Source organism: Sturnus vulgaris, chromosome 9 (genome assembly GCF_052056855.1).
Source record: "Sturnus vulgaris isolate bStuVul1 chromosome 9, bStuVul1.hap1, whole genome shotgun sequence".
In the NCBI taxonomy this organism is placed as follows: domain Eukaryota; kingdom Metazoa; phylum Chordata; class Aves; order Passeriformes; family Sturnidae; genus Sturnus; species Sturnus vulgaris.
In genome coordinates, this window is record NC_142251.1 from 15,333,796 (window position 1) to 15,356,010 (window position 22,215).

Consider the following 22,215-nt stretch of genomic DNA (forward strand, 5'->3'; position numbering starts at 1 on the left):
TCCTCAAAGGGCGCTGCTGCCTTCACTGCTGCTGGCAGGCAAAAAACACCTTTGCCTATCCAGGTAATGCTACTCTGCCAGTCATCATATCAGCTGAAAAGTTTCTCTGCTTGCTATTGAGCTATGTCACCTGAAAATCTCTTTTCCCCAGTGCTAAGGCTGATATACAGGAGCTCTGGTAGGAATATTTTCATAGCTGACAAGCTGTTTCCCATGAACAGTGTCAAAGATTTAAAAGCCACTTCTGCAAATAGGACTTTCTGGCAAATATAGTCTAAGCAAATCTTCTATTATTACCACATGACTAGAAATACTCCTAGAGTTCTCCTGAAAATGGGTACTGTACCAGCAGAAAGCAATATTCTGTTGGCCTGTACGTTGCCTCAAGGGTATTTACTATGGTAATAAGATCAGTAATTCATCTCCTAAAATCACTGGGAGTACAAATGCTTATTTAAGTAGATGGTATCTTGATTACAACTGAGCTGGGAGAGTTCTTAAAGCAGCCTGTTTAGGCTACAGATCTTTTAAAGGCAAAAGGCTGGTAAGCACAAGAACATCGTGTTTCATAGCTACCTTACATTTTCAGCAATTCACAGAGATGCACAGCACATCCCTTGACAAAACAGGCATGTACAAATAAGTTAGGAAATTATGCCTCTTGAGTGTCATTTTTCTTTTTTCTTTCCATAGAACTGTTAACGAAAAGAGAGATAAATCTCTCTATCTAAATGGTTGGTTAGAACAAAGGAAACAGAGAGAAAGCTATGCTCTAACAGCACATAGGGCCATTTGAACCCCATTGTCCTGGGAGATGCAGTACCAACATCAGTTAAGACACAGCATTGACCCAGAAAAACATAAAGGGAAGAGATCTGGAGGTAAAATGATTTGCTTCGTCACAGAGTAGGCCAGTGTCAGAGAAGTGTCCTGTGTTCTTGAGACTCTTGCAGCCTACCATCTGCTAGTTCACAAACTCAGCAGGCTTCTTCTCTGGAAGTCCTGGAGGCAGAAGCTGCCAGTCTTGCTCAACTGCTTTTATTTGTTTACAAATCTGATCAAGAGAAACCATGGGTTTATGACAAAGGCAAAGTAATGGTAGTTTAAAGATGTTCTAATCCCAAACTCTATCACAAAAGTGTTCACAGAAAGGCTGACACAATTCAGAGATACAGAGATTCATCCAGTTGGTTTATTTGAGGAAAAACATTGTCTGATTTCTGAGAATCCAAAAGCAGTGCCCATAGCCATGTGCCAGTAAAGTCTCAGGTGATCCATAGTATTTCACATTGGTGATGTGGCATTGAAGGTGAATTGCAGAAGAACAGAGCTAAAAGTTGCTAAAACAGATGTTCTCTAGTTTGCCAGGAAGCCTGAGCTCTTAATGAGGACATGTGACTGAAATGGAAAGCATTAGCAGTTTCCCTGCTGAATGTTGTTCTGTGCTTTAAATTCATTGATACCACTCCTTCTTTGTACAGTTATTAAGTTGAATATCACTGAGGTGTGTGCATATTTGATGAGAGAAATAGTTGTTTGTGCTCTTTATATATTTCAGAAATTAAGATTTTTCAGTAGGCATGATTCTGCCTTATGAGCCAGAATTTTGCCTCTAATTTTTTCTGCAGTTTTGAAGTTGCATTTGAAATAATTTCACCAGCCTGATCACTGTTGTCAGACAGAGTACAGATGCAAATGAAACTAATAATTTTTGCTGAAGTTCTCTAGATTCCAGCAGAATGTATGGAATTTTCTTAACAGTGCTTAACACTTATGTAGCAATTTCCATCCTCGGTGACAAGCTTATTAATCAATTAAACACCTCTGCAAGGAGCATTGCTATGTATTCCTATTAGAGTGTGAAATGTAAAATGTATGGATGTGCTCTGAATTGTTGGTCAAATAGCCAAAGAAATCTCGGTTTTGAATTTGTAAGTTCGTGGTTTCTGTTCCCTGATTAGACCAGACTCCTTTGACACACAGACCCCTTTATGTATTCAATAGATCAAGCTCCACTGGGTTTAGAGCCACACATCAGCGTGGCCATACTCTGACTTTGAAATGTGGCGATAACAGAAACATTTTCTATAATTGCTGCCTAGAGGACCTGAGATGGGGATACAGCACACTGCTGTGATTTGCTCTTTGCAGCTTTGTTAAGAGTTGCAGGAGCTGGAATGTGTGTTTCCAGTGCACAGTAAAGAGGGTTGTGTTAAATGACCAATGCCTTTTTTCATGCTAATAAGTGTGACCCTGTTAGGATAACAAAGAAGTCAATCCTGACACAGCGATGATAATTTTGTCTAGAGTGAAATCCATTGGATTCCCTCACGTCTCTTCAGTGCCTGCTCTTGTAAGACACATGGTTCTGCTGATCAGCTCTCCTTGCAACCAAGAAAGTGTCAGATGAGAGTGTTTTCTGCTTGCTACATCCTGGGAAAAAAAATGTATTTCTATGCAATGGGCTTGGTTTGGGAAATGAGTTTTGCTTAATGTTACCAGCTCTGCAGAAGCCACCAGGACAAGTGCAGTGAAAAAGGACTCCTTTAAAGGGTGTAACGAAAGACGAACCATTTCCGTTGGTGACTGGAGGTATATCAATAAAAATCAACTCCTGCATATATCAAGTAACTGATAGCAAGTTTGAAAGCTTTTTCACTTCCCTCTTAGTGCCATCCAACTGCAATAAAACAATGGATTTCTTGGCTACCCTTGCAGATACCCACCCTCCCCATCCCCTATACTGCATGTAAGGAGAGCTTCAAGAGTTCTTTTTAAAAAGTACAGGGTATTTTTTATTTTAAAGGTGAAAATGTCTAAATTGTAGCAGGAGGGGAATGTCTCATTGCTTTGCTCTGCTGGTAGGCAGCCTGGGAGACTGTCAGCAGTCAGGCTTAAATCAGCCTGCTCAGGGGTGACCGCCCTGATGTGCCCTGTGAACCAGGAGAGGAGCTTTTGGGATGTCTGAAAAGAAGATGCCAAATGACAAGAGCTATCTAAAAATTCATCCCTCTGGCAAGCCCAGCAAGCTTCATCCCTGTGCTGGGTAGCTTGACAGGACAGAGCAGGGCTATGGGCCAAGCAGGGCAGGCTCCCACATACCTTGCAAGGCACAGGCTGCAGTCCCATTCTTGCTGTCTCCTCAATAGTTAACTCCCTTGGTACTGCCCATGGTTTGGGATTGAGGCTTGTAGCTGCTTCTGTCCCTCATGGATGCTGAGTCTGGCCCCTCAGAGGCATCTGGTGTTTGGTCTTGTGCTGTTAACAGGAACCGATTGCTCCTATGGAAAATGACTCTGTTTTGAGGAATTGTGCATCCAGATGCTGGGAAGCATTCATATCTAAAAGCAATATATGAGTTTTATATGAGTTTGTATGAGAAGTATTTTATGGGTTTTCATGACCAAACCTGTATCTGTTTCATTGCCTCATGTCATGGAAGCCTTGTGTCAGCTACAGGGAGCCTACAAACCTAGGAGATGTCAAGGGCCTTCTAGAAACCCTGAGTTTAAATTTATATTTGGATGCTGTTACTTCTCACAAGAGAAGGACATCCAAGTTCAAGACCTAGGATTTCAAGACTTGGGAAAGGACCTAGAAAATACCAAGGTATTTTCAGCTTTTGTCCATGCACAGACTGTTTGGAAATTGATTCCAGCTACAAGGCTTGGATTTGGATCTGGGTCCAAATAGTTCTTAATTCAAAGGCAAGACATTTATCCTACTGATGTCAATGTGATTTCTATCACTGGCTTAACTGGATGAGGGTCTATGCTGTGTTTAAAACTACAGATTTTTAGTTTGACCTATAGGTAACACAAAGATAGGTATTAACTGGGAAGTCTAAATTTCTGGAAGTCTCTCTCTCTCAGTAGTTCTTATTAAATTCACTACTCCAGCATAATGTAGCTTTCTGTTCTAATCATAGCACTGCTATACTTGGGCATGGCACATCAAAGGGGTTACCTTGCTCTCACAGCAGAATCCTCCTTAGATTCACTTACTCTAGGGACCCACACCAGATTTCCCCGGTTCTGCACACATGCCAGATTTTCAGCTCCCTTTTAATCTTTGACAATTTGAATTTATATGGAAAACTTACAGGTGACAGTCTGGCTACATTGAAACAAGCAGTATAGAAACCATGTCAGAACAGTCCCTGAAAGTCCTACGATGTGCTTAAAGCATTTCAAGAGAACCCTTGATCCAAAGTATCAAAGGGTTACAGTAAGATCAAGAAGAATTAAAGCTGATGGTGTGCCAGAAATCACGTGCAGCACAAGGTCATTACTCACCCTCGTTAAAGTGGTCTCAGTACTGTGGCCTGATCTGAAGCTTAATTGAAAAGTTTCAAATCATGCATTATAACGAAGACAAGACAGCCACTGCCCATTCCACGACTCCTGCTAAAAAAGGCAGATCAGTAATAGGGCAGAAATCTAATTGCTTGAGGATAATCAAGGCCTAATGAGGTATCCACTTCAGCCTTTCAAAGGTGGAGGAACCTCTTCCTGGCACTGGAAAGAATGCAAGGGCTGATGTGAGCAGGTTCCTGCATCCAGGGAACAAGCCATCTGACCAAAGTAGTCACCGTCCTTGGCAGCAGAGGGAATATCAAGGGTGACACAATATCTGTGGTGTGGGTTTGCAGCAGTATGAAAGGTCAGTGCCGTGGCCAGGCAAGCCTCTTCTCAGTTGCCAACTTTTGCAATAATTTTCTGTTACCCCACACCTTGGCCCAAAGTGATCAAAAGGAACCCATCAGGTCTGAATTATTAGTTGTTTTAGGAACCAAGAGAGTGGCAATAGGAGATATGTGACTGCTGATGTTATCAATTTTCCCTAAAAATTCACAAAACCCCCAAAATTCGTTGCTGTTCAACTTAAGTGTGATAACAAACTGCAAGTCACAATTATCGAAAGAAATCAAGTATCTACTTGCCATCTTCCTCTTTTTTCTTTATTCTATTATCTGTTCTAGCAGAGAGGTCAGGGCCCATATCCACATGATTATCTCCACATCCAGCTGCCAAGTTGTGAAAGCTACTCTTCCTGGACTACAGCTTGGGTAGCTGTATTAAAGGGTTTGCATATACCTCTGCCCAATGAGCAGTTAGAGTGGAATCACCTTTCAGTCTGCAGAAGCTAAATGCTTTTTCTACTTTTTAAAATAGTAATTTTAACCAATTTTAACCCATATCTGTAGGATGTGCTTTTGTCAGGAGAGGGTGTCTCTCCAGATTCATATCTGTTTGCTGAGCATGTTTTCTTGCCATTTCTAATCTCTCCTGTTTTGATAAGATCTCCCTCCTGTCTTGAAATATGCTAGCCATGGAAAGCTAGACTAGATAAAAACATTTAAAGGGTTTTGGACTCAGTGACAGAGAACAGCCTTCAGTGATAGATTTGCTTAAAAGCATCATACTCAATGACAACTTATAAAAATTATTTAGCGCCATGGGACATTTTCCGTGGCCTTCAAGTTCCTCCCTAATTTTAAGTGTCTTTAAAATCAAAGTACCTACTTTCTTTGCTATGAATCCTACTTTAATTTTCTTTTGTTTTTTTCATGTAATTTCCTTCAACTTTAAACATGCAGCAGGAAAAGGATGCTAACATAAAGGAAACGTTATATTAAAATAATTAAACCCCATTTGTGCAAGTCTTTGGATAGCTCTCTTAAAGACCATGAGAGGTGCAACTGGCTTCATTGGGACACCCTCGGACTTAGCATTAAACCATGTGTTTTGCTGATGTGAGACCTTTAATATATGACATATTGCATCAGCTCTACAAAATATTACTTGTTGGCTGACAGCCCTGCTTCTGTCTGTTGCTTGCAAATTAATATTGTAAGTTTGTGTGTGTGTAAAAAGGTTGTCATCACCAGTGCCCGTGGTCGCTGCAAGCTGCACCCACCAGCCTGAGCACTCTGCATCTGTGCTTTCCTCGAGAGGTATTTGTGTGTTAAGTTGTTGGTGCTGCCCATGGAAGCAGTGACTGAGCAGACCTGCCTGGGGAGGAACCGGTGCCACCTTTTTTCCAGATCTCCAGGCCCAGCAGTGGAGGATGGGGCACTGCCAGCTGCTGCATGAGGACCGGAACCAACAGTGAGAAATTCAGATTGTACCAGGCTGAAGGTACAGTGTCAAGAGGCATTTCTTGATATATTGTTTCTTGTTAGCAACCACTGATTGATTTAGCCATTTACAGGATTTTTTTATTCATTTCATTTGTATATTAATAAGAACAAAATACAGATGGAGGGATGCCTAGTGTGTCTTGGGATCAGGTACCTGCCTACTCTCCTCAGGAGTCTGCACACCTCAGCGAGGTCTGATGATTTTGAATTCAGGATTGCATTTTCCTCATCTGTTCCTGGCAATATAATTGCCTGCTCTTTCTGTAGGTCATTGCACCATTCAGACAAGAGGTCTCATCTTGCAATACCTTAGGTTAGAGATAGTTGAGCCTTAATTTGTCTATTCTACAGATGTTCTGCACCTGTGCATGCAGTGTGTGTGATGGGCCATAGACCATGGACTGCCCACTGCTGATTTGGCTATGAAGGATAAGAAAACTGTCCAAAGAACTCACTATTGAGGAGGAGCATGAAAGTGAACCTTGTGACCAATATGCAAACTCCTTTGTTTGCTGAGTTTTAAGTAATGGGGGGAAGAAACTTCTGATTTTTTTACCTGTAGATATTGGAATCCATGTAGCAAAAAATAGGGCAGCTGAGTTATCAGTAGCTGATGAAAATATGAGAAGAGTAATTATTGTATAGTCCTATTAATAACATTGTAAAATGGCTCAAAAGGGAAAACAGAAAGTTGCCAAAGTGAGTCCAGTGAGTTACTTCAGGGGAAAAACAGCTTCTATTATATGAATCAAAATATCAGCTTGTGTGCTTAGCAGAGAGCTCTGGACACTTATGGAAATTCAAATCAATTCCGTATTTCCCAGTCCAAGATGGAATTAAAGTGTTGTAAAGCTTCCATGGAAGCCAACATTTATCTATTATATAAGCATATTTAGATTTCATTTGGAAATGGTTGTTAAAGGCTATCCTTTGGCTGCACTCTATCCTTCTTTCTAACTTTTCTTTTAATTGTTGAACTCTGAGATTTTTATGCTAAAAAGAATGTACTTTCAGAACCAGAAATGTCTGAATGACCAGTTACAGCATGTACTAACCCTGAGAGATATCCATTGAATCTGCTCCCCTCCTCCAGTTTATTTGCTGTTTTTACAATCATGCCTTGCATTAATGTTCTGCACTTAGCTAAACTGTGTGTGTTATGTTTTAGATGTATTTTTGTTTTGTCTAAAAAATTTCCGAATTGGCATTAAGTATTCAAGATGTAACCTCTGTAGCAGAAACTAGTTATCAGATTCATATAAAATAACTGGGCAATAGAAATACCTCTGAGCAGAAGGCTTTTTTTTTTCCCTTAGAATTAACTTAGAGGGAATTTAATGCCGGTGAAAGGTGCTGGATTGCAACATCAGAGAACTGAAGCTGCTATTTAACCACAGAGCGGTTACAGGATAGGAGATGGCTTTACAAGATTCCCCATGAGGGTTGACAAAACATTTGTCTCAGGTCTGGTGCCTTTCATCTAGCTGGAACAACCAAGCTTTCATGTGTTGGTAACAGTTGTTCTCAGTTTGTTAGCTTTCACCTGGGTGATGGAGAGAGCTCTTGTGTAAAAAAGGAGGGGATTTTACTTTTGTAATAGCTGGGTAACATTTATAATACGAATAAACCTAAAAGACTAGATTTACTACAGCTGAGCTGGCACATCATTGTAAGGAGCTGTTAGAGTAACAAATTCAAAGCACCAGGTGCATCCATGCTGTCCCTGCCCTGTGCCTCAGAGGCAGGTAGAACTGGAAGGGAAGGAAAAGGCAGACTCTGGGACCCACACCCTGATGCACGTCCTGCCACCAACCCTGCAGCGCCCATGGGCATGGTGCCACTGTTCTTGGACCACTTCAGAGAGACTCTCAGACCCAAGTTTGCATCTTTTGCATTCTCTTGCCCCCTGTTTATCAGAGGAAAGATAAGAATGGCAGGCTCTAAGCTGGAACTATGCCAGGTTCAGGGTCCAGTTCTCATATTGTCTCTTTTCTTTCCTCAACATTTCCAGAATAGTTCTCTCTGAAGGCCATGTATGGTGTCCATAGTTTGGGTTGTAGGTCTCAGTAGTCAGGTTACTATTACACAGGTACAGACAATATAATGTGTGGTAGTCTTGCCAGCTGCAGAAGACACTGAAGACCATTTCTCATTATACAGGACATGCTTCAATTTATATTTTCTACTTAGTTAAATTAATATGTTAGGTGTTGATGGTTTTTACTGACTTCACAAGGAGGGAGAGAAGGTGGTGGCCTCAGGGTAGTTCTAATTTCACCCAAAGGGAGAGACTTTCATAGTACTGCCTGCCTCCCCTGAGCTCATCAGGAGAAGCAAATCACCCTTTTGGTGTGTTCCATGGGCCTGGTGTCACAGGCACACATGGGACATGCAGCAGGCTCTCACAGCAAGGCCAGCTGAAATACTTCCATGGCTGAATGGACCAATGGACTTGTCACTGTAACACAAAGTCAACTTATGCATAAGCCCCTTAGGAACCACTTAGAAGTTTTTTTCCTGGGAAGCCACATTCTTCTGCTAGTTGTGGTATGTTGGACAGAGGCTACATTCCCTCACACTGGAATTTCCTGTATTAGCACTGCACAGGAGTGGGTTTATTTTGTATTCCTTGAGATTTCTGAGCTGCATGGGTTTCACAGCCTTTATGCTCCATGAAACAAAGATCTGGTTTCTACTGAGGCATTGTAGAAAGGATGAGCATCTGCTGACTTTTTGATCTTCTGAAAACTGAGGCTGTCCAGGATCAGAGGTGAACCAGTCCGGGATCATTTCACTGAAGACTGAGGTATTAGTGACACAGCTCACATGCAGCTCACATATGCTTTTTGCACTAATTTTTAGAGCTAAAAGAAACATTTCCTTTTCCTGTTGTCAATTTAGACCCCAGTGTACTGCTGAAGGAGCTCATGTTGCTTCTGTTTTTGCAGGAATACGGTGATTACAATCTGTAAAACACTAAACTAGGCCTAGGCACGGGCATCCTCCTTCAACATTTCCCACCCTAAATAAGCTTGTCATCTTCTGGGCTTGTGGGCTCAGGACCATAAAGGCAATGTCATAGGTTCACTTGTGATGAGAGCTTTTTAGAGAGGCCTGTGGAATCTCTCTTTTCTATAATTCATGTGACTCCAGCCCAGCTGTGCTATTCCCCCTTCTTTACTTAATCAAAATTGCATGCCATACATACAGCCCCCAAATTTACAGCTTTATTGAAATGGAGACAGATTATGTAAGACTTTCTGCATTAAAATGTGTAATAAGTTACATTATATTGAGTCTTGTGGAAGAGTGGAAAATATCTGTTTGGTTTTGGAAATAGTTTATAGAGCTATTTAGATGCCAAGTTTTTCATTGTTCTACTAATGTCTTCCTGGTCTGCAAGGTTTTAAAAGATATAGCTAAGAAATTTTGCACTGTGGTGTTGTCAGTCTCAGAGTTTCACAGGAAATAAAGTGGCAGATGTGATTCTGTAGAACAGATTTCCCCAAATTGCCCAAGCCTAACTCTCCACCTCTCTCCTTTTATGCACTTCCCCACCTTAAACTGCTCTTACTGAGTCAGTTTGCCAGGGATTCTGAGTAACTGGTGAAGCGGACTGAAATGCTCCATTTTTCCAGTATTTGTATTTTATGACTCTTCTACATTATTGATTTAGAATTTTTTCAACCTAAGGATACTCTCTACCTTAATTGTATGTAACTAACATTTTTGTTTTGTGGAGGATTAATATTATGCCAACTGTAGGCCTACCTCAGCCATCTCTTCCCTATACCTGCAGCCCAGAAAACTAATTGGGTTTTTCCCCAGTGTGACTCTTTGGCTTCCCAGCAGGCCAACATAAATTTTCAGAATTGTCACAGAGCTCCACAAACAACCAGTCAAACTTCCCCCACCCAAACCTTCCCAACAGTCTCCTTCTTTTATATCCTTACATTCTTTTTCATTAAATTTGCCTTGGTAATCAATATGTCCCAAACCTGTGGAGTGTCTTGGTGGGAAATTTCATCAGCATCCCCCTAAAGGAACACTGCTCTGCTCTTATGTCCCTGCTGCAGATCCCTGTGAAAGAGGATGCCAGAGCACTGACTGATCTCATCTCTCCCAAGCACTAATTTAATTTGCAAAGTGTTGTGGTTTTTTTTTTCTAAAGTGTGTGAACTTTTCTTACTCTGTGCTCTTGAAACATGACTCTGTGCTGTTTTCATCTGTGTGGCCTCAGTATGTATCTTGCCTTTGCATAAAATCCTTCAAAGCTGTGGCAAAGATGGTATGAAAAGAAATAGCTGTTCAAGCAACAAAATTAAATTTTCTATGGGTCCCACTGATCAGAAGTTTGCAGTAGTCCTTACTAGTGACAGTCTTATTGGTGCTAATGGCCAAGCCACCACACTTGGGTGGCTGTGTGTAGAGGCTTTCTCTTGACCACTGAAAACCAACTGAAGGTAAAGCAGAGCAGTGGGACACAGCTGAGCTGTGCTGCTGTTCACAGATACAGAGCCAGGCCATGGCCTGTGTGCTCAGGCAGGGGCTGGTGATATCCTGCTATGTAAATACAAACAGAACCATGGTAATTTGTAATTTTCATTGAATTCTTAGTTTTTTTCCTATCCAAACTTCATTATTATTATTATTATTATTAGTGTTTGAAACAACCTGGCCTTTAAATCTAGAGTTAATACTGCTCTGTGCATTATCCTGGCCAAGCTGGAGTTTGAATTTCTTGTTTAAAATTCCCCTTGTTTTATAATTTCAGCTGAATAGGTTTAATGACATCTTGTTGTGAGCCATGGTGCTGTACAGTAGGCTGCACATCACTGAGAAGCTTCAGTCTAGAGGTAGCTGCACTTCAGTGCCAAGGGAAATAATAACTGGATGGATGGAAAGCATCTGGGATTGATGTGGTTTAAAGGTGCTGTTCATGCAAGCTATTATCAAAGAGGGAGTTAGGGATGAGATTATTCTTAAAATGCAGGTGCTCTCATGCTTTCTCTGACAGATGTGTTCCAACAGTGTTTTGAATTCTGTTTAAATTTTGAAAGAGCTAAACCTTCAGGCTCTTCTCTTCCTTTCTTAAATTCATTTCCCTGTTTAGATGAAAAAGAAGCATTTTGCAACTTACTTTAAACTTTCTTCAAAAGAACTGCTGGAAAAGGACCATTTCATGTGAAGCACATAAGCTATAAATGAGTGTTAAGCACAGCAGAAGAAGTGATTTTAAATGTGCTAATGGACAGACATTACACTGTAGGAATTTACCTAAGAGAAAACCTGAGATGTAGAGGGCCTGCCAGGTGAGGATAAAACCCCAGTAAATGAGCCAAATGATAGAAAAGTATTACCAGACCAAAGAGTTGTACATGTGAAATAAATACTGAAATGGGGAAATAGTGCCAGCAAAGATACTGAAAGATGGAGAACATTTTGGTTAAGTGATGCAGGACCGTGTACACACAGCCCATGTTGAAAATGCAAGCTCTTAGGAGGAAATCTCTCTCTCTTTTTTGCTCTCTCCCTGCCTCATTTTGATATTTTTCCCCTGCTCATGACGGTAACGTAAAAGAATTTACAGCATTAATGGGCAAAGCTCCTTCCACATAAATGTGCCACAGACTTTGTCATAGTGCTCTGTCACATGTTTTCAGGTGTGTACTCACCTCAAAATTTCCAACAAACTCTTTTCCTCAGATAATTTTTGATTAATTTTGTAGGTCTCCTGGCTGGTGGTTGGTTTCTCTGGCTGTGTGAAAGTAGCAAAGCAAGTGGGTTGAGGTTTGCATGATTTGTGAATATGAAGGGGAAAAAAAGGGAACAGACTAAGAAAAAGAAAATACCCCAAAGGAAAGAAATAATGGGCAATATATTTCCTTTTGAACTTTTTCAAATCAGCCTCTGGAAAAGGTGTCATAAAGCCCCCAAAATGAGTAACAGCGCAGGGACAAAGAAAACTCTGTTACAGATGTCCCTGCAAGTCTATGAGCAAATTGTTTTTTTCTAAATAACTCCAGAACATTACATGGCCTTAACAAGTTTCCCAGGACAGGAACTCCTAGTTTATTACTTGCTCACATTGTCATCAGAAATTAATTTTGTCCCTGAAAGACAAATTGGCTGGTAGCTTATGAAGTTAAATGGAAAGAACAAGTGAGCATCTGTTTCTTCTGCATTTTGTCTCCTTGGTGTCTTACATATAAATGAATCAGAGTGTTCAAACTTAAATTAAGATCTTTGGCTAGATAAACAGTTAAAACTGGTTCCCATAGCTACCTCTCACACATAGCTGTGATTGCATTATAATCCCCTAGTAATCAGGTCTAAATGAAAGAAAGATGATAAGGGTGCTATTTTCAGTTTTCAGTACTGATTTTTATTAGCTCTCAATCAGATCAGGACTGCTTTGCCTTTCATCACATTGTGGCAGTGTTTGTAGAATCATTAGAGTAATAAAGTGTAAATCTTACCAAGGTGCATTTTTCTTGAGGTGTTTTATATAGCGAAAATTCTGAAGATTACATTGGCAGGTACAGGAAAGATTTGTTTCTGCAACTAAAGTGAGGATATAATGTATGCTATATTCATTTATTCTTTACCCAGGCGAATATCTAATGAATTACCTTGCTGAGGTAAAACAAAAAATAAAAATATCCAAAGAATCAGCCTGTCTGAACATGGTCCTAATATATTGTATATTGCCAGTACTGAGTTTAGTAGTTTTTTTAATTTGCCTTATTATCTTGTATCATATCTCTCCCTGTGCATTACCATCCACAAATGAATTACAGGCAGAACCACAAGCACTGCTATTACCAGCCTGCTGTTTTTAGTAAACTAGTGCAGCCCAATAAAACATCATGTTGCAGCAATATATAAGTATTTATTGTAGACTAAATTTCAGCTAAACAAAAGCACACAGGGAGGCCTGATCCTACTTCTAGGAGAGGCAGTGGCTCAGCTCGAGTTTGGCTCATACATCGTCTCACCTGCACCCTTGATTTGCAGTATCCTTTGAGGTAAATTTTACTTAATGACTTTACTTTTAAATTGTTCCTGGCTGCCAAATTTAGAAAAGATTTCATACAACCTCCAGAGGAGTTCCTGGGTGTTTCTGCAGGCAGAGCTATCCTTTAGCACAGAAATTGCTTTGTGTGGTGTTGTAGGATTGTTCACAGAGTTTGCAGGTGTGCCCCACATTTGCAATTAACTCCCAGTTTAATACTGGAGTGATTTTACTTTCCCACAGACTTTTTTTTTTTTAATATCTGGTGAATGTTACTGTAGCATAGCTATTAAAATGCCTTCCCATTTTAAATATTTGAATTTTATGTATTCTGTATTTAAATGAGTAGTAAACTGTCTCAGTACTACCGTGTTAGATAGTTACAGTCATGCACACAACTGCAGGAGTATCAGGTAGCAACAGCAATTAGTCAGAAAGTTGAAAAAGGATATACCAACAACTGTCTGGTTTTCTGATTGATTTTAATGTACCTGATGCAGGATCAATATCTGATATTGACCTTATTATGTTTTGCTTACCTTTCTATAAAAGGTGGATCTGTTCAGCCATCAAATAATGGTGTTCATATAGTTCATTCATCAAACTCTTATACAGCTTCTGATGTTAGGACATAGAATACTTTAGGAAAGGGTATACAAATTTTAAGGTATACAAATTTTAAGGTATACAAATTTATACCTGAGGTAATTAGGTATTGGCATTCACATCAGGCAAAAAACGAATAAATCTGTTTATATGATATTATAGATAAGGAAACAAAATTTATGTTTAAAATTTTAATCTATTAAGACTTCTAAGATGCAGAGAGGTTCTCAGTCAAAAATGATTCATTTCCTACTAATATTTTAAACTGCAAAAAGCCCAAATTCCAGTGCTCTTTCAAGGGAAATAGGCAAAGACAGCATTTTGGTCAGGAAGGTTTTGTGTGTGTTTGTATGTTGACACACAAATGTAATATGTCTGGAAGATGTTGCTATGGCTAATGACACAAAAGAGAGTAAATTGCAGAGCCTGATTATCAACAGATAACAAGACATTCTGTATATAAATAAATGCTCAGCATCAAAATCCATTATTGGATTAGCTATATAATCATGTTTTAGGCTGTAAGTCTGTGCTGACAAATGAACACTTTTCATTTGGCTCAAGGTCCTCATCAGCAACGGAACTAATTTTACATTCTCACCCATTAAGTGAATAAGATGTGGAAAAAGCTGTCTGCTTTTTGAAGTGTAAATTTGCTGCTACAGGCTGTGTAGACCAAAGCTCTTTTGAAGCAGTGAAATGAGATCATCTCTAGGGACATGTGAACCTGACAAAGTTTAGGTCATTTCTGTGGAAGGTATGGCGGGGGGGGAAGCCATTTGGATGTGGTTTCAGTAGTGACTTATATGGGGCAATTTGGAAGATGCTGAACTTTACAAGCTCTTTGTTCAAATTTGTGAGAGGACTTGAACTAGAAGCACAGATGCAAACTTTCAGCCCTCAGAAAGAAACCTCCATAAACATTGGAACTGGGTAGTTAGCCAGCACAATTTGTGAGTGCTAAGCAGGCTATGTGCTGAGCCTCTCCTGCAAGTCAGTTTTATAGGCTGGATACTTCCCATGCATTCCCCTACATACACCCACACAAATACAAATGGAGATCCAGGACCTAAAGGGGACCATTTTCTTGAAAAGGCACTAGGGGTGAAGGAACTAGACCATCACATCTCATTTTCCAAGTGCCCCAGGAGAGAGGAAGATCACAGGTCTGTCCCTCATCTGGTTGAAAGTCCCATAAATTGCAGCATGGCACCAGCTTTGCCCTCTGGAAGCCCCTGGGCAGGGTCTGTGCCTGTAAAAGAGAGGCATGGTGGGCAATGAGGGCAATGGACAGAATGGGAGGGGACTCCTCAGAGGGCTCAGTAAGGATCCCTGTGGTCAGCAATTGGGGAAAGATTGTAGTAAACTCCAGGGAGCAGTGTTGTGATACACCACTGTTCAAGCAAGGGTGATGAAGATGTTGCTGACATCAGCTTAGAAGAAGAGTCTCATGAAAATCATTTAACTTTTTAGATTTCCAGACATACAAAACAGTGTTTAACCACTGTTTAAGATCATGACAAAAATATCCACAAGCTGTGCTGTATGCTTAACCACAATGCTTTTCATTTGCAAACCAACAAAAAATTCAGATAGGTTTGATTGTTCATTTTTTAATTTGATTCCACCCTCTTTGCTTTGTTTGCTCACAGTGGAACATGCTTGCATGGCTTAGGCTCTTGGTCTTCCTTCGAAATTGTGCAGTTGTTTCATATACCACTTCCTGATTTCTTGTAGCCCACCAGTGATCCATGGACTACATGCTAAGAAACACTGTGAAAACCCTGTACTCACAGTGCTGTGTGGCTATAATGAAACTAAAGGAAATTACAGAAAGTCCAGACTGGCATATTTGCAAGCAAAAATAAACCTAGCCCATGGTATGCCCCTGTGTGAAATGAGTTAGTTAAGTCTTAATTCAAGCACCTTGAGCATATGGTTTTGAAATTGTTTTTCTAAGAGTCATGGCTATCAAAGAAAAAAGATGTTTGTCGGGTGCTTGTATAAAGTGACAACTTTTAAAAAAATATCCTCTAGGCATACAATTGCACTGCTTTCACCCTTGGTGTGTTTTGGCCAAATGGACTAATATTGTGGAGGAACATCTGACCAGCAGAACTGAACAGAAGCTTAGGTGGGTAACCTCTGTGAAATCTTCACCTAAAAAATAAACTGAAATAAAGGCAGCTGAAAGCAAGGTTTTCACGTCCTCCCCTGAGCTCAGCTTTCCAACTTTGCTGTTGATGGTGCTGAGCCCACCACCAGCTTCATTGTCTACTTGCCTGGACACATGGACAGGGGTTTTGGCCCTTGGAGTAGCCTCTCTGCAGTCAGCATCAATTATGCAAGACCTCCCCTTGCCTTTCCTTATCAAAACAAAGCTATAAATACTTCTCTGCCTCGATGGCATGTTATGAGAGTTAATGAGTTGACGTCTGCAAAAGACTTTCAAAGTATAAAATGTGTGGAAGTTCTGAGCACTGTGTTGTGGAGGTCTCCCTTTCCCCAGCTTAAGGCAGAATGAGTTAAAGTTAGCCAAAGGGGATAAGAGAAACAAGAGAGACTTTATGAGTCTACCAGGGAAAAAGGAAATACTGGAGAGAAAATAGACCCATTAGCAAATGAGGAAGGAGATTAAGTTAATTATGATTTTAAAATGGATGAGCATCAGAGCTGCTTTTTTTTTAAAGGAAAAAAATCAGTCCTGAACAAAAATAAGGACTGACAATTAGGAAGAAATAGAGGCTTGTGAAAGCAGGGGTTTGATTAAAAAGTGAGGGGGAAAGAACTTGTAAAACACGAATATGTGTAAATGAGCAAGTCTAGATGAAACTCATCTAAAGAACAATGAGAAGCTAATTGATTTTTCCAAATATTTACCCATGGCAGATGAGGAAAAAGTCATATCAGGAAAAAGAAAAGCAACAACAGCCTTAAAAAAAGCTAATGATGTTTGGAAAAAGGATGCCAGTGATTATCTGCCAGTAAGTGCTCATCTGTACTCAAAGCAAGAAGCACAACTGGAATGAGCAGGCAAGCAACCTGTCTGTTGGGTTATGAAGCCAAGCATCACAATTTTTGGGTTATGAAGCTATGCTACACAAATGAGGTATCGTTACAGAGTTTCAAAATACACCAATGAGAAACCCAATACTTGCTGGGTCAGATCCAGAATTGCTGCTCTGCCTCTTTACACCAGCAGATCTATTTGCAACATCTGAACTTGAGTAAATCATTTGACAGAAATACCTTGCAAACTTGTGTTTGAGAAAATAAATCCAAATTGGCTTTGATAGGAAGGGTGTCATTTGGGCTGAGAATGGCAGTATGAGGCCAAATAGAAAGTGATCTGAAGACAAAAATTAAAATAGAGTCTGGTTGTAAATATGTTATGATTATTTCAGCATAAAGAATGATTAAGACATAATTATAAAAAGAAAAACAAGTTACTGTGTGAGCAGCAGAACTAGGACACTCTGGTTCCTGATGTATTTAGATACTCTGGCTAGATTCCCAGGTGGCTGTGAAAGCCCCTCTGAGGCAGGAGTGGGCTGGCACCAATGGGTAGGGGTGCACTTCATGATATCTGTGATAGTCCTGTGTGTTTGAGCCCTACACAACCTCCAAATGCAACTGGGGTCAAATGACAAAGCTTTCCAAAAGTTCTGAGGAGGGAATTCAGAGACAGTGATCTCATTTGCCACAACCATTTACTGGGAATTCAGACTTTAAAATCTTGAAAGAAGGCAAATTCTGTCTGCAAACTGGAATGTCCCAAATTAACAAAATGCTCTGAATTTTGAGCCCCTGCCCCTCTCCTTTCTCATTTCTAAAACACGGTGCCTACATAGATGTAGAACATAGACACAATAGCTGTAAAGATCTTATTTTCATACCTACTTCTCAGCTATTACTTTAGAAGCTTCCCATCCCCCCTGCCAAACGGACAAAGCATTTTTCCAAGGTGCTATTTGTTCCCTTTTAGTGTAAATGATTAAGGAAAAAGGAGTTTCTATACTGATTATTTTGAGATGTATTATTTTTGAAAGCCAGTCTCTGGCTGTTGAACATGAACACCCAGCTATGATCAATAAAATTGCTCCTTGCAGAGAATGATGCTTACAGAACTTCAGACAGGTTAAATTTGCCTGTTCTAGGGAGGGGATCAAAGCTCACTTACAGTTTATGATATTCAACCTTCAGTAAAAAGCCAGGTCTGCAGAACCTCCTGAATATCATGTCTGTGTCTCTGTTGCTGCACTGGGAACTGAAGTGAGAACAAGGGCACTGTTTCTTGTCTGTTATTAAAAAGCATCACTGAGTTACATGGGGCATCCAATAGATTTTTATATGAGGACAGAAGGATGCAACTCTTTTTAAGAATAATGTTATGGTCATTCCTTTTCATGCCCAACTGCTATTTTCTACTTGTGAATAGCAGAATTTTTAAAAGCTTCTAGCCTTGTTATATTTCACATGAATAAAAAAATGTTACCTACATGGTTTCACACCAGTAGAGAGGTCACAACACACATGGACTGAGAAGAAATCCCCCTAAATAGCAGGAAATGTGTAAGTAACACCTCAAATATGGTTTTGAGAAAAGTGACTTAGCAGTTTTCATAGCTGTAAAGCTGGCTCACAGATGCAGGGAAATCTATGCAGAAATATACTTCCCTGTCTATTATCAGGATTACAGAGCCCAAAATGGAAAGTGTAAAAGGAATGCTATGAAACCAAAGCCAGCATATGTTCTGTAAGAGCAGCAAGGCTCAGAAAGCCCAGCTACCACTTGTAACCAGTCTTCTTCCCATGGCTCCCACACAAAGTTGCATTTGGAGTGGCACTTTTATAATGGGGAGGGTTAGGGTGCCTAGAGACTCTTCCTCCTCCTCCCACCTGCTCCTCATCCTCCTCTCCTTCAGGTCAAATATCTGGGGAGCACCCATGGCCCTGTGTCTGCTGCTGGGTGATGTTGAGCATGAGGATGTGGATTGGCAGATCCTGATTCCTTCTGTGTTCCTTAAGGTCCTGGTTGCCCCTTCTCATGCTTTCCCTTGCAGATCTGCTTATTTCTTAATAGTGCAACATAGTATATTGTACATTTGCTGGGAGCCTAAAAAAGCAAGACAGATTTTATCATTTGGGCTGTAGATATTCAATGCCCATTATGGGCCGACTAAATTTAGTAGAGTGGCAATTCAACAGACTACTAAATTTAGTTAGGCCATCCGGTCATATCATTTTACTTAGCTTAATATTGGATATCATAAGATAGGGCCTATCAAACAGTATGGCTCCAGCTTCCCCAGCTGCAGATTATATTATCACTATAGCTTTTCAAAACACTCATGCTAAGTTTTTTTAAGTCTTAACATTTTTTAGTTTGTATATTTTGTTGCAAATTTATAAATATGGTCAAAATTAGTTTGGTTTTCACAGTAAAGATCACTGTTAAAAAAAGATGCTACTGTTTTCATTTTAAGCAAAACCTTTGTCTTTCCTTGTTTAACTTCAGTTAGAATAGGAAGAATTTTATCATCAAAGCTAGGTGGACAAGGTGGAGTCCCATTTGGAGTGAAATTTTGCACAATGATTTTCATTATCTTCATGCATTTCTCAATGCTATAAAATTTCTTTTCTGTTCCAGATAGGAAAGAAAAAAAGCTTTATGAGAATTCAGACAACCTGGCCTGTGACAGCAAGGAATACGCAGTGCTGAAAATTCAAACCTGTCTTGTGTAGAGTAAATGGGAAAGAGATCTTGGTAGATCCCATGCACAACAGCTGGAGTTATGGCAATGGGATCAAATACGACTAACAGAATGGCACTTGCAAGCTCATCAGCCCTGCTATAATTCTTATGTGTAATATGGCAAGAAAATTGCAGTAGCAATATTCTGTGAGTCTGTGCACTTAATATATGGAAAGAAAATTGCAGTTTCAATATTCTGGGAGTCTGTGGACTTAATCTTTTGTGGGAGGCCTTGAAAGGGAGCCTGTGTCTCTCCATCCCGAGTCAGTCATTTCCTATCCAAGTAAACTGGACTGAGATCATCTAGATTCTGGTCTTCGTTTCTAATGAGCTTTCACAGTAAAACAGGAAATAATAATCTTGAAAGGGGAAAAAATGGTCAAAAATCACTCAGAGAACATTTAAAGGTTTGTTCTGAACAAGCAGGGCTAAGAAAAAGGCCTGAGAAAAGTGTGTCCTGGGATCACTCACAGTTAAAGCACTGATTAATTAAGCAGAGGGTCATTCTTCAGAAAGACTTAAGGGCAGTTTTGGCCCTGCGGCTGTAATTTGGACACTTCTGGAGTTCTAGATACACTGAGCTATTCTGTGCAGGGCCTGTGAATATGTGCATTCTTCTGGCTGAACAATGGCATCTTTATTCAAATGGGAGCCACTAAGTAAGTGGCTGTCTCCTAATATGGGTGGTATTTCTTCCTGCTCTGCCTCAATCTCTGCTGCTTTCCCGTGGCCTTATCAGTGCTTTGTAGCACAACTTACAAAATGAAATCTATTCATAATGTTAAAACCCTCCCCCATTTATAGACACAGGAAAAAATCCCCAAACGCTTACATATCCTCCAATTCTATGGCAGGGTGTTTACTTTTTTAAATGCAATTCTGCTTATCTGACGCTGGTTTGGAAATTAATAAAATGGTGCCTGGCTTTTATTGTTTTGACTATGGGAAGGAAATTAATCCACAACTATTACAAGTGTTTGATCCAAATAAGCAGAGATAAAACTATGGTTTCAAGAAACATCGTTCTCTGTTTGTCAGGTATCCTAGGGCTCCTGACATGTCTGATTTATTCCTCCCTTGTTTAGAAACACTGTCCAGTTAGTTGATGCCCATTCATCTTGCTTTGTGTAGGTATTTCTTCAGGGTGGCTTTATTTATTATGCCTTAACTACTGTTCCTTCTACTCACTAGGTTTGGCTCTGCCAGTGGTTAGAAAAGATGTTGTTTGTCTGCAGAGACAAGGGTGTGGTGAAAATACTCTGTGCCAGCCAAGTGAACCAAAACACTATCTGAATTACTAAGCAGGATGGAAAATAAAATTTAACTGACAGAAGATCTAGACCCCACCTGTGCTGAGAGACAGAAAAAGAATCACAGAAATTGCCATATATAGTTGGAGATAGGTCTGGAGAGAGGGACTGTGTCCCTCAAATCCTCTCAGCAGAGGAGGGTTTACAGCATTATTGCTTGGGGAAAGCTAATATCAATGTTTATGCAATATTAGTTGGTATTGTTAATAGTTATTTTGGTGACAGCAGGCTTGCTGTGAAACTGTACTGCAGAAATCTGTGACTTCCCTCATCAGGGGAACTTGGCTGTGGAACCACTCACAGACCAGACCTGTCCCAACGCTCACTCAAAGTGACCAATGGCTGCTGGAGTCACAGGGACTGGAGTGGTGGGACAGACATGTTACTTGTTTCTAGCAAAAAGCAGAGCCCAGGCATCTTTAGCTGCATGTATCTCCAGAAATTGTGCTTCCTGAAATCCTTCTGAACATCCTAGACCTGTATAACCACCAAAAGTTACTGTATGGAGTGCTGGTTTGATATTTCATACAATTGCAATGTAATATAAAATACACCATCCCTAGAGTGATGACATCTTTGTCTTCCTCTGTAAGAGTCCTCCTGTGTGAGTGGGTAGCAGCTATCCCTCTTCCCAGAGGCTTTTGCTCCACTCCACCATCCCACGAGTGCTAGGCAGAGCAGCAGCCACACTGGTGGTGCCAGGGCAGCCTGGCAGCCATGGCCCTTGGTGGAATGACTCCTCACAAACCCCACATGGCTACCACCTAAAGCTCCCCCAAAACCTGGCAGTCCTCGGGCTGGGGACGAAATGGGAGGGTAAATGACTGCCATCATTCCTACATCCTGGCTGTTAGGTCTGCCTGACCTGCTAAGCAGTGTGTGCTGTGAGAGAGGGCTCTGAGTGGATGTGTCTCCCCACACCTGTGTGGGGAAGGAATCCATGAGCAGAGCCTTGAAGGAGTCCAGAGAACAGAAGTTTTGCATTAGCCATGAGCCAGAGGCTGTTACTTGTATTTAAACAGGATCCGGCTCTGGGGAAATTCAGATGCAGACCTGAAGTACACGGCTTGGCAAAAGACTTTTGTTACTGTCACATGTCTGACCTCTGAAAAATAGTATTAATTCAAAAATTAAATGTGTTCAGCTGGCAGTGATAGAGTATTTGTGTTAAGGAGGAGATTTTTCAAAGTCATAAAATCAACTTAGTAATGTGTTACAATTGCTTCCTTAACATCCTACAGAAGGCCTGAGTGCAGCAGGTTTGGGGGACTTTTCAGCTACCACGAGGCACTCATTGCATCAAGGGGTGTGGTTGTGGGCTCCCACTAAAAGGACTGCATTTCCAAAGGTGGTTCTGAAGATTCATGATCTTTCTGGACACTTTAAA

At 40.5% G+C, this 22,215-nt stretch overlaps 1 long non-coding RNA gene across 1 annotated transcript in view; it reads left to right on the forward strand.

Moving 5' to 3' along the window:
• The first annotated feature begins 2,869 nt into the window (after positions 1–2,869).
• The window catches only part of LOC148222822 (uncharacterized), a 42,614-nt gene continuing 23,268 nt past the window's right edge, over positions 2,870–22,215 (forward strand). Inside the window, exon 1 of the long non-coding RNA XR_015805410.1 lies at positions 2,870–6,140. This is a non-coding gene — a long non-coding RNA (uncharacterized LOC148222822). The remainder of the gene's footprint in view (positions 6,141–22,215) is intronic.